At 51.0% G+C, this 12500-nt stretch overlaps 1 protein-coding gene across 1 annotated transcript in view; it reads left to right on the top strand.

Annotated features, from left to right (window-relative positions):
- Window positions 1-12500, top strand: part of LOC109887037 (nuclear receptor coactivator 2-like) — a 133160-nt gene that overhangs the window by 98941 nt on the left and 21719 nt on the right. The window contains exon 4 of the mRNA XM_031796884.1: window positions 1738-1841. The gene's annotated coding sequence lies outside the window, so the exon portion shown is untranslated. The remainder of the gene's footprint in view (window positions 1-1737; window positions 1842-12500) is intronic.

Genomic DNA, 12500 nt, shown 5'->3' with positions numbered 1-12500 from the left:
ATTGGCCCCTACCTCGTATTACCCCCTACCTCGTATTGTCCCCTACCTCGTATTAGATAACATCCATAATATGTAATTTTTTATTGGAGTATATTTTTACGTTGAGTTCAGCACTGTTGACCCTCCGTCCGTCCCTCTCCGTCCGTCCCTCTCCTTCTGTCCCTCTCCGTCCGTCCCTCTCCTTCTGTCCCTCTCCGTCCGTTCCTTTCCTTCTGTCCCTCTCCGTCTGTCCCTCTCCTTCTGTCCCTCTCCGTCCGTCCCTTTCCTTCTGTCCCTCTCCGTCTGTCCGTCTCCGTCCGTCCCTCTCCGTCCATCCCTCTCCGTCCGTCCCTGTCCGTCCCTGTCCGTCTGTCCCTCTCCGTCTGTCCCTGTCCATCCCTCTCCGTCCGTCCCTGTCCGTCCGTCCGACAGCAGAAGTTGTTCACTCAGTTGGAGGAGGGGCGATGCTCTTTCCATAATGACTTTAGAGGTATTTTTCTTACGTTGACAATGACCATCCATCTAGCCGCCCGACACCCGCGTGAAAGCTTCATGCTGTGCGTGCGCACACACACACACACACACAGTTCATGCCCCAGTTAGTGACATGGCAGCGGGTGGTGTCTAGACAATACGCTGTGCGTGAATGCTTTGTGAGATCAGTGAGGAAAGAGAAGATTGGCTGAGAGAGAGAGAGAGAGAGATGGCACCCTATCCCCTGCATAGTGCGTAACCTTTGACCTATGGGTTTCCCTACGGGCCCTTGTCAAGGGTAGGGCGCTATGAAGGGAGTAAGGATGCCATTTGGGACTGTCTGTGTGATGTCTCTCATATAGGTCAGTGATTGTAAGGAGGGATTTGAGGGTGAATGTCTCTGATAAGGTCTGGGTTATTAATGGGATCACATAGCCTACATTAGGACTCATTTGACATTCATTTGATTATTGTATAAGAGATGGATAGATTTCTCCTCCCTTGAAGATCTGTTATTCTCTTTATTAATCTGAAACAGAAGAGTAAATGTTAAAAGAGATCCTCAAGCGGTTTCTTTTAACGGTCTAACTGAATTTCTATTAAACAGGAAGAAGGAAGAGTAAATGTTAAAAGAGATCCTCAAGCGGTTTCTTTTAACGGTCTAACTGAATCTCTATCAAACAGGAAGAAGGAAGAGGATGCAGCTGAGCGATCCAAATGAACAGCATGTTATTCTCATTCCAAATACCACCCTATTACATTTGTAGTGCACTTTTGATGGGCTCGAGGTACTAGGGTGCCATTTCGCTCAGACTAGAGCCAGTCTTTGTCTCTCTGTTTTAAGGTTTATATCTGTTGATGGGGCTGTTTATGGGGCTGTTGATGGGCTGTTGATGAGACTATTGATGGGGCTGTTGATGAGGCTGTTGATGGGGCTGTTGATGGGACTGTTGATGAGGCTGTTGATGAGGCTGTTGATGGGGCTGTTGATGAGGCTGTTGATGGGGCTGTTGATGAGACTATTGATGGGGCTGTTGATGAGGCTGTTGATGGGACTGTTGATGGGACTGTTGATGAGGCTGTTGATGGGGCTGTTGATGGGGCTGTTGATGGGGCTGTTGATGGGACTGTTGATGAGGCTGTTGATGAGGCTGTTGATGGGGCTGTTGATGGGACTGTTGATGAGGCTGTTGATGGGGCTGTTGATGGGACTGTTGATGGGGCTGTGAGGACATTTGAGGTAAAGAAAGAAACATGATTCTGATTTGTCTTTCTTGCCCACAGAGAAAGCAGCAGCAGCCAATGAGGAGGAGGTACAGAAGGCGGATATCTCATCAACGGGCCAATCCGTCATCGACAAAGAGGCTCTCGGACCAATGATGCTGGAGGTGAGTCTGAGAGCTGCTGCTACTGCTGGGCTGGACCGGGCTGGGTTGGGCCGGGCTGGGTTGGGCCGGGTAGGGCCGGGCTGGGTTGGGTTGGGCTGGGCTGGGCCGGCTGGGTTGGGCCGGTTGGGCTGGGTTGGGTTGGGCCGGTTGGGCTGGGTTGGGTTAGGCTGGGTTATATCCAGGCAGTTCATTCAAAACCAAGGTTGCTTTTGCATGCTGACACGTGGGGGCGTTTCCTGCCCGACAGCCTATGGAGCGAGCTAACAGAGTCTGTACGCAGAGAGTGTGGGTGTGAAGCGCTGGTCTCCCTGTCCGTCCCTCCATCCACCGGCAGCCAACAGATGGGAAAGCAGGCAGGAGGGAGAGAAGGGGGAAGAGGGAAGGGCAGTGGAGGGGGAGAGAGGGAGGCAGGGGAGAGGGAGGCAGGGGAGAGGGGGAGAGGGAGGCAGGGGAGAGGGAGAGAGGGAGGCAGGGGAGAGGGGGAGAGGGAGGCAGGGGAGAGGGAGAGAGGGAGGCAGGGGAGAGGGAGGCAGGGGAGAGGGAGAGAGGGAGGCAGGGAGAGGGAGGCAGGGGAGAGGGAGAGAGGGAGGCAGGGGAGAGGGAGTCAGGGGAGAGAGAGAGGGAGGCAGGGGAGAGGGAGGCAGGGGAGAGGGAGAGAGGGAGGCAGGGGAGAGGGAGAGAGGGAGGCAGGGGAGAGGGAGAGAGGGGGAGAGGGAGGCAGGGGAGAGGGGGAGAGGGAGGCAGGGGAGAGGGAGGCAGGGGAGAGGGGGAGAGGGAGGCAGGGGAGAGGGAGAGAGGGAGGCAGGGGAGAGGGGGGAGAGGGAGGCAGGGGAGAGGGGGAGAGGGAGGCAGGGGAGAGGGAGGCAGGGGAGAGGGGGAGAGGGAGGCAGGGGAGAGGGAGGCAGGGGAGAGGGGGAGAGGGAGGCAGGGGAGAGGGGAGAGGGAGGCAGGGGAGAGGGAGGCAGGGGAGAGGGGGAGAGGGAGGCAGGGGAGAGGGAGAGAGGGAGGCAGGGGAGAGGGAGGCAGGGGAGAGGGGGAGAGGGAGGCAGGGGAGAGGGAGAGAGGGAGGCAGGGGAGAGGGGGAGAGGGGGAGAGGGAGGCAGGGGAGAGGGAGAGAGGGAGGCAGGGGAGAGGGACAGAGGGAGGCAGGGGAGAGGGACAGAGGGAGGCAGGGGAGAGGGACAGAGGGAGGCAGGGGAGAGGGAGAGAGGAAAAGTGGCTATATTTAGCAGAGTTGCATGTGAATTCAGTGACGGTGAACCTCTAGAGCTATAAATAACATCCTGACAGAAGACGTTTCACAGTGAACAGAGGGAATAGCGGAATAGGAGGAGGGAAGAGAAGGCTGAATGAACTGATTCATCAGGCCGGCAGGCAGCGAGGCTGTGGGTGTTGCTTGGCCATTAGACGTCAGAGGCACTTCGGTAGCTGTGTGTATGGCGGTCTGTCGGCTGCGTGGGACAACGGGCACGTTGCTCAGCACACTACAGCAGACTCGTGATTTACAACCAGATGTTATCACAGCAGTGGAGAGCCACCACAGCAGACCAGTGATTTACAACCAGATGAAATCATAGTACACATTTCTGCTTCATTTGTCTGCAGAAAATGACCAGGAAGAGAGAGGACACACTAACTCAGCATGGCTGTTGTCAGTCAAATAGTCAGCCTGTCAGTTAGCTAGCCAGCCAGTCAGCCTGTCAGTTAGCTAGCCAGTCAACCTGTCAGTTAGCTAGCCTGTCAGTTAGCTAGCCAGTCAACATGTCAGCTAGCTATCCAGTTAGTTAGCTAGCCAGTCAGCCTGTCAGTTAGCTAGCCTGTCAGTTAGCTAGCCAGTCAACCTGTCAGTTAGCTAGCCTGTCAGTTAGCTAGCCAGTCAACCTGTCAGTTAGCTAGCCAGTCAGCCTGTCAGTTAGCTAGCCTGTCAGTTAGCTAGCCAGTCAACCTGTCAGTTAGCTAGCCTGTCAGTTAGCTAGCCAGTCAACCTGTCAGCTAGCTATCCAGTTAGTTAGCTAGCCAGTCAGCCTGTCAGTTAGCTAGCCAGTCAGCCTGTCAGTTAGCTAGCCTGTCAGTTAGCTAGCCAGTCAGCCTATCAGTTAGCTAGCCAGTCAACCTGTCAGTTAGCTAACTTTGAAGAATATCAAATATGTTTTGATTTGTTAGTAGTAGGTGTTCTAAACTTTTGACCGGTAGTGTGTGTATGTGTATATTTGTGTGTGCGTGTTTTTTTAAGCAAGAAAATAACATACAATGATACAATAGACTGGCTGCCCAGGTGCTTGTTGAGGGTTCCCAGGTGCTTGTTGAGGGTTCCCAGGTGCTTGTTGAGGGTTCCCAGGTGCTTGTTGAGGTTCCCAGGTGCTTGTTGAGGGTTCCCAGGTGTTTGTTGAGGGTTCCCAAGTGCTTGTTTGAGGGTTCCCAGGTGCTTGTTGAGGGTTCCCGGGTGCTTGTTGAGGGTTCCCGGGTGTTTGTTGAGGGTTCCCAAGTGCTTGTTGAGGGTTCCCAGGTGCTTGTTGAGGATTCCCAGGTGCTTGTTGAGGGTTCCCAGGTGCTTGTTGAGGGTTCCCAGGTGCTTGTTGAGGGTTCCCGGGTGCTTGTTGAGGGTTCCCGGGTGTTTGTTGAGGGTTCCCAAGTGCTTGTTGAGGGTTCCCAGGTGCTTGTTGAGGATTCCCAGGTGCTTGTTGAGGATTCCCAGGTGCTTGTTGAGGGTTCCCAGGTGCTTGTTGAGGGTTCCCAGGTGCTTGTTGAGGGTTCCCAGGTGTTTGTTGAGGGTTCCCAAGTGCTTGTTGAGGGTTCCCAGGTGCTTGTTGAGGGTTCCCAAGTGCTTGTTGAGGGTTCCCAGGTGTTTGTTGAGGGTTCCCAGGTGCTTGTTGAGGGTTCCCAGGTGCTTGTTGAGGGTTCCCAGGTGTTTGTTGAGGGTTCCCAGGTGCTTGTTGAGGGTTCCCAGGTGCTTGTTGAGGGTTCCCAGGTGCTTGTTGAGGGTTCCCAAGTGCTTGTTGAGGGTTCCCAAGTGCTTGTTGAGGGTTCCCAGGTGCTTGTTGAGGGTTCCCAAGTGCTTGTTGAGGGTTCCCAGGTGCTTGTTGAGGGTTCCCAGGTGCTTGTTGAGGGTTCCCAGGTGCTTGTTGAGGGTTCCCAGGTGCTTGTTGAGGGTTCCCAGGTGCTTGTTGAGGGTTCCCAGGTGCTTGTTGAGGATTCCCAGGTGCTTGTTGAGGGTTCCCAGGTGCTTGTTGAGGGTTCCCAATTGTTTGTTGAGGGTTCCCAAGTGCTTGTTGAGGGTTCCCAGGTGTTTGTTGAGGGTTCCCAAGTGCTTGTTGAGGGTTCCCAAGTGCTTGTTGAGGGTTCCCAGGTGCTTGTTGAGGGTTCCCAGGTGCTTGTTGAGGGTTCCCAAGTGTTTGTTGAGGGTTCCCAAGTGTTTGTTGAGGGTTCCCAGGTGCTTGTTGAGGGTTCCCAGGTGCTTGTTAAATCCACTTCAATCAGTGTAGATGAAAGGGGAGGAGATTTTTAAGCTTTAAGATAATTGAGACATGGATTGTGTTTGTGTGACAATTCAGAGGGTGAATGGGCAAGACAAAAGATTGAAGTGCCTTTGAACGGGGGGGTATGGTAGTAGGTGCCAGGCGCACCGGTTTGTGACAAGAACTGCAACGCTGCTGGGTTTTTCAAAAAAAATTCAACAGTTTCACGTGACGAATGGTCCGACCACCCAAAGGACATCCAGCCAACTTGACACAACTGTGAGGAACATTGGATGTCAACATGGGGCCAGTGTCCCTGTGTAACGCTTTCAACACCTTGTAGAGTCCATGACCCGAAGAATTGAAGCGGTTCTGAGGACAACAGAGGGTGCAACTCAATAATAGGATGGCGTTCTAAATGTTTTGTACACTCAGTGAATAGTAATTATGACAGTTGCCATTTCCTCCAGCTCACACATGGGTACAGTTGGACAGGAGCAGAGACAGGAGCAGAGACAGAACCAGAGACAGAACCAGAGACAGGAGCAGAGACAGAACCAGAGACAGGAGCAGAGACAGAACCAGAGACAGGAGCAGAGACAGGAGCAGAGACAGGAGCAGAGACAGAACCAGAGACAGAACCAGAGACAGAACCAGAGACAGGAGCAGAGACAGAACCAGAGACAGGAGCAGAGACAGGAGCAGAGACAGGAGCAGAGACAGAACCAGAGACAGGAGCAGAGACAGAACCAGAGACAGGAGCAGAGACAGAACCAGAGACAGAACCAGAGACAGGAGCAGAGACAGGAGCAGAGACAGGAGCAGAGACAGGAGCAGAGACAGGAGCAGAGACAGAACCAGAGACAGGAGCAGAGACTGAACCAGAGACAGGAGCAGAGACAGAACCAGAGACAGGAGCCGAGACAGAACCAGAGACAGAACCAGAGACAGGAGCAGAGACAGGAGCAGAGACAGAGCCAGAGACAGGAGCAGAGACAGAACCAGAGACAGAACCAGAGACAGGAGCAGAGACAGGAGCAGAGACAGGAGCAGAACCAGAGACAGAACCAGAGACAGGAGCCGAGACAGAACCAGAGACAGGAGCAGAGACAGAACCAGAGACAGAACCAGAGACAGAACCAGAGACAGAACCAGAGACAGGAGCCGAGACAGAACCAGAGACAGAGACAGGAGCAGAGACAGAACCAGAGACAGGAGCCGAGACAGAACCAGAGACAGAACCAGAGACAGGAGCAGAGACAGGAGCAGAGACAGAGCCAGAGACAGGAGCAGAGACAGAACCAGAGACAGAACCAGAGACAGGAGCAGAGACAGGAGCAGAGACAGGAGCAGAACCAGAGACAGAACCAGAGACAGGAGCCGAGACAGAACCAGAGACAGGAACAGAGACAGGAGCAGAGACAGAACCAGAGACAGGAGCAGAGACAGGAGCAGAGACAGGAGCAGAGACAGAACCAGAGACAGAACCAGAGACAGGAGCCGAGACAGAACCAGAGACAGAGACAGGAGCAGAGACAGAACCAGAGACAGGAGCCGAGACAGAACCAGAGACAGAACCAGAGACAGGAGCAGAGACAGGAGCAGAGACAGAACCAGAGACAGGAGCAGAGACAGAACCAGAGACAGAACCAGAGACAGGAGCAGAGACAGGAGCAGAGACAGGAGCAGAACCAGAGACAGAACCAGAGACAGGAGCCGAGACAGAACCAGAGACAGGAGCAGAGACAGGAGCAGAGACAGAACCAGAGACAGGAGCAGAGACAGAACCAGAGACAGAACCAGAGACAGGAGCAGAGACAGGAGCAGAGACAGGAGCAGAACCAGAGACAGAACCAGAGACAGGAGCCGAGACAGAACCAGAGACAGGAGCAGAGACAGGAGCAGAGACAGGAGCAGAGACAGAACCAGAGACAGAACCAGAGACAGAACCAGAGACAGGAGCCGAGACAGAACCATAGACAGGAGCAGAGACAGGAGTAGAGACAGAACCAGAGACAGGAGCAGAGACAGAACCAGAGACAGGAGCAGAGACAGAACCAGAGACAGGAGCAGACACAAAACCAGAGACAGGAGCAGAGACAGGAGCAGAGACAGGACCAGAGACAGAACAGAGACAGGAGCAGAGACAGAACCAGAGACAGAACCAGAGACAGAGACAGGAGCAGAGACAGAACCAGAGACAGGAGCCGAGACAGAACCAGAGACAGGAGCAGAGACAGAACCAGAGACAGGAGCAGAGACAGGAGCAGAGACAGGAGCAGAGACAGGACCAGAGACAGGAGCAGAACCAGAGACAGGAAGCAGAGACAGAGACAGGAGCAGAGACAGGAGGAGAGACAGAATCAGAGACAGGAGCAGAGACAGGAGCAGAGACAGGAGCAGAGACAGAACCAGAGACAGGAGCAAAGACAGAACCAGAGACAGGAGCAGAGACAGGAGCAGAGACAGAACCAGAGACAGGAGCAGAGACAGAACCAGAGACAGGAGCAGAGACAGGAGCAGAGACAGGAGCAGAGACAGGAGCAGAGACAGAACCAGAGACAGGAGCAGAGACAGGAGCAGAGACAGGAGCAGAGACAGGACCAGAGACAGGAGCAGAGACAGGAGCAGAGACAGGACCAGAGACAGAACCAGAGACAGGAGCAGAGACAGGAGCAGAGACAGGAGCAGAGACAGGAGCAGAGACAGGACCAGAGACAGGACCAGAGACAGAACCAGAGACAGGAGCAGAGACAGGAGCAGAGACAGGACCAGAGACAGGAGCAGAGACAGGAGCAGAGACAGAACCAGAGACCGGAGCAGAACCAGAACCAGAGACAGGAGCAGAACCAGAGACAGAACCAGAGACAGAACCAGAGACAGGAGCAGGGCCTTTCTATGTGATGATAATGACATTGTTCATAAGGGATAGATGAGCTATATTGTATGAAGCAGGGCATGGGACTGTGGCTGTTACTGGATGGTTAGTTATTTTCACACAACTCTCTCTCTGTCTCTTTCTCCAACTCTCTCTCTCTCTTTCTCCAACTCTCTCTCTGTCTCTTTCTCCAACTCTCTCTCTGTCTCTTTCTCCAACTCTCTCTATCTGTCTCTTTCTCCAACTCTCTCTCTCTCTCTCTTTCTCCAACTCTCTCTCTGTCTCTTTCTCCAACTCTCTCTTTGTCTCTTTCTCCAACTCTCTCTTTGTCTCTTTCTCCAACTCTCTCTTTGTCTCTTTCTCCAACTCTCTCTCTTTCTCCAACTCTCTCTCTCTTTCTCTAACTCTCTCTCTCTTTCTCCAACTCTCTCTCTCTCTCTCTTTCTCCAACTCTCTCTCTTTCTCCAACTCTCTCTCTCTCTCTTTCTCCAACTCTCTCTCTCTCTCTTTCTCCAACTCTCTCTCAATTCAATTGACTTTATTGACAATTGTGGCAATTATTTATGGCAATTATTACTTACATTGTCAAAGTATACATATTGAAAAATAAAAATATATTATTTATATATAAATATATATATTTAAATAAATGGTGTGACCAACAGCAATAATAATAGTAGTAGTGGACATGGGATTACATTAATAACAACTACAACAACAATATTAATGAGAACAACATACATTAAAGCATGGTAGTAGACCAGAGTCAACATGACTGAGAAGACACATGACCTGGTAGTAGACCAGTGTCAACATGACTGAGAAGACACATGACCTGGTAGTAGACCAGTGTCAACATGACTGAGAAGACACATGACCTGGTAGTAGACCAGTGTCAACATGACTGAGAAGACACATGACCTGGTAGTAGACCAGTGTCAACATGACTGAGAAGACACATGACCTGGTAGTAGACCAGTGTCAACATGACTGAGAAAGACACATGACCTGGTAGTAGACCAGTGTCACATGACTGAGAAGACACATGACCTGGTAGTAGACCCAGTGTCAACATGACTGAGAAGACACATGACCTGGTAGTAGACCAGTGTCAACATGACTGAGAAGACACATGACCTGGTAGTAGACCAGTGTCAACATGACTGAGAAGACACATGACCTGGTAGTAGACCAGTGTCAACATGACTGAGAAGACACATGACCTGGTAGTAGACCAGTGTCAACATGACTGAGAAGACACATGCCCTGGTAGTAGACCAGTGTCAACATGACTGAGAAGACACATGACGTGGTAGTAGACCAGTGTCAACATGACTGAGAAGACACATGACCCTGGTAGTAGACCAGTGTCAACATGACTGAGAAGACACATGCCCTGGTAGTAGCCAGTGTCAACATGACTGAGAAGACACATGACCTGGTAGTAGACCAGTGTCAACATGACTGAGAAGACACATGCCCTGGTAGTAGACCAGTGTCAACATGACTGAGAAGACACATGACCTGGTAGTAGACCAGTGTCAACATGACTGAGAAGACAACAATGACCTGGTAGTAGACCAGTGTCAACATGACTGAGAAGACACATGACCTGGTAGTAGATCCAGTGTCAACATGACTGAGAAGACACATGACCTGGTAGTAGACCAGTGTCAACATGACTGAGAAGACACATGACCTGGTAGTAGACCAGTATCAACATGACTGAGAAGACACATGACCTGGTAGTAGACCAGTGTCAACATGACTGAGAAGACACATGACCTGGTAGTAGACCAGTATCAACATGACTGAGAAGACCATGACCTGGTAGTAGACCAGTGTCAACATGACTGAGAAGCACATGACCTGGTAGTAGACCAGTGTCAACATGACTGAGAAGACACATGACCTGGTAGTAGACAGTGTCAACATGACTGAGAAGACACATGACCTGGTAGTAGACCAGTGTCAACATGACTGAGAAGACACATGACCTGGTAGTGGACAGTATCAACATGACTGAGAAGACACATGACCTGGTAGTAGACCAGTGTCAACATGACTGAGAAGACACATGACCTGGTAGTAGACCAGTGTCAACATGACTTGAGAAGACACATGACCTGGTAGTAGACCCAGTGTCAACATGACTGAGAAGACACATGACCTGGTAGTGGACCAGTATCAACATGACTGAGAAGACACATGACCTGGTAGTAGACCAGTGTCAACATGACTGAGAAGACACATGACCTGGTAGTAGACCAGTGTCAACATGACTGAGAAGACACATGACCTGGTAGTGGACCAGTGTCAACATGACTGAGAAGACACATGACCTGGTAGTGGACCAGTGTCAACATGACTGAGAAGACACATGCCCTGGTAGTAGACCAGTGTCAACATGACTGAGAAGACACATGACCTGGTAGTAGACCAGTGTCAACATGACTGAGAAGACACATGACCTGGTAGTAGACCAGTGTCAACATGACTGAGAAGACACATGACCTGGTAGTAGACCAGTGTCAACATGACTGAGAAGACACATGACCTGGTAGTGGACCAGTGTCAACATGACTGAGAAGACACATGACCTGGTAGTAGACCAGTGTCAACATGACTGAGAAGACACATGACCTGGTAGTGGACCAGTATCAACATGACTGAGAAGACACATGACCTGGTAGTAGACCAGTGTCAACATGACTGAGAAGACACATGACCTGGTAGTAGACCAGTGTCAACATGACTGAGAAGACACATGACCTGGTAGTAGACCAGTGTCAACATGAACTGAGAAGACACATGACTGGTAGTAGACCAGTGTCAACATGACTGAGAAGACACATGACCTGGTAGTAGACCAGTGTCAACATGACTGAGAAGACACATGACCTGGTAGTAGACCAGTGTCAACATGACTGAGAGACACATGCCCTGGTAGTAGACCAGTGTCAACATGACTGAGAAGACACATGACCTGGTAGTAGACCAGTGTCAACATGATGAGAAGACACATGACCTGGTAGTAGACCAGTGTAACATGACTGAGAAGACACATGACCTGGTAGTAGACCAGTGTCAACATGACTGAGAGACACATGACCTGGTAGTAAGACCAGTGTCAACATGACTGAGAGACACATGACCTGGTAGTAGACCAGTGTCAACATGACTGAGAAGACACATGACCTGGTAGTGGACCAGTATCAACATGACTGAGAAAGACACATGACTGGTAGTGGACCAGTGTCAACACGACTGAGAAGACACATGACCTGGTAGTGGACCAGTGTCAACATGACTGAGAAGACACATGCCCTGGTAGTAGACCAGTGTCAACATGACTGAGAAGACACATGACCTGGTAGTGGACCAGTGTCAACATGACTGAGAAGACACATGACCTGGTAGTGGACCAGTGTCAACATGACTGAGAAGACACATGCCCTGGTAGTAGACCAGTGTCAACATGGCTGAGAAGACACATGACCTGGTAGTAGACCAGTGTCAACATGACTGAGAAGACACATGACCTGGTAGTAGACCAGTGTCAACATGACTGAGAAGACACATGAACCTGGTAGTAGACCAGTGGTCAACCATGACTGAGAAAGACACATGACCTGGTAGTAGACCAGTGTCAACATGACTGAGAAGACACATGACCTGGTAGTAGACCAGTGTCAACATGACTGAGAAGACACATGACCTGGTAGTAGACCAGTGTCAACATGACTGAGAAGACACATGACCCTGTAGTAGACCAGTGTCAACATGACTGAGAAGACACATTACCCTGTAGTAGACCAGTGTCAACATGACTGAGAAGACACATGACCTGGTAGTAGACCAGTGTCAACATGACTGAGAAGACACATGACCTTGGTAGTAGACCAGTGTCCAACATGACTGAGAAGACACATGACCTGGTAGTAGACCAGTGTCAACATGACTGAGAAGACACATTACCTGTAGTAGACCAGTGTCAACATGACTGAGAAGACACATGACCTGGTAGTAGACCAGTGTCAACATGACTGAGAAGACACATGACCTGGTAGTAGACCAGTGTCAACATGACTGAGAAGACACATGACCTGGTAGTTAGACCGTGTCAACCATGCTGAGAAGAAACATGACCTGGGTAGTGGACCAGTGTCAACATGACTGAGAAGAACATGACCTGGTATTTTTTTGTAGAACCAGTGTTCAACATGACTGAGAAGACACATGACTCCTGGTAGTAGACCAGTGTCAAATGACTGACGAAACACATGCCTGGGTAGTAGACCAGTGTCAAACATGACTGAGAAGAGA

The sequence above is a fragment of the Oncorhynchus kisutch genome, linkage group LG18, assembly GCF_002021735.2.
Source record: "Oncorhynchus kisutch isolate 150728-3 linkage group LG18, Okis_V2, whole genome shotgun sequence".
In the NCBI taxonomy this organism is placed as follows: Eukaryota; Metazoa; Chordata; class Actinopteri; order Salmoniformes; family Salmonidae; genus Oncorhynchus; species Oncorhynchus kisutch.
Note: the sequence above shows the minus strand (reverse complement) of the source record. Positions and strands in the feature narration are given on the sequence as shown.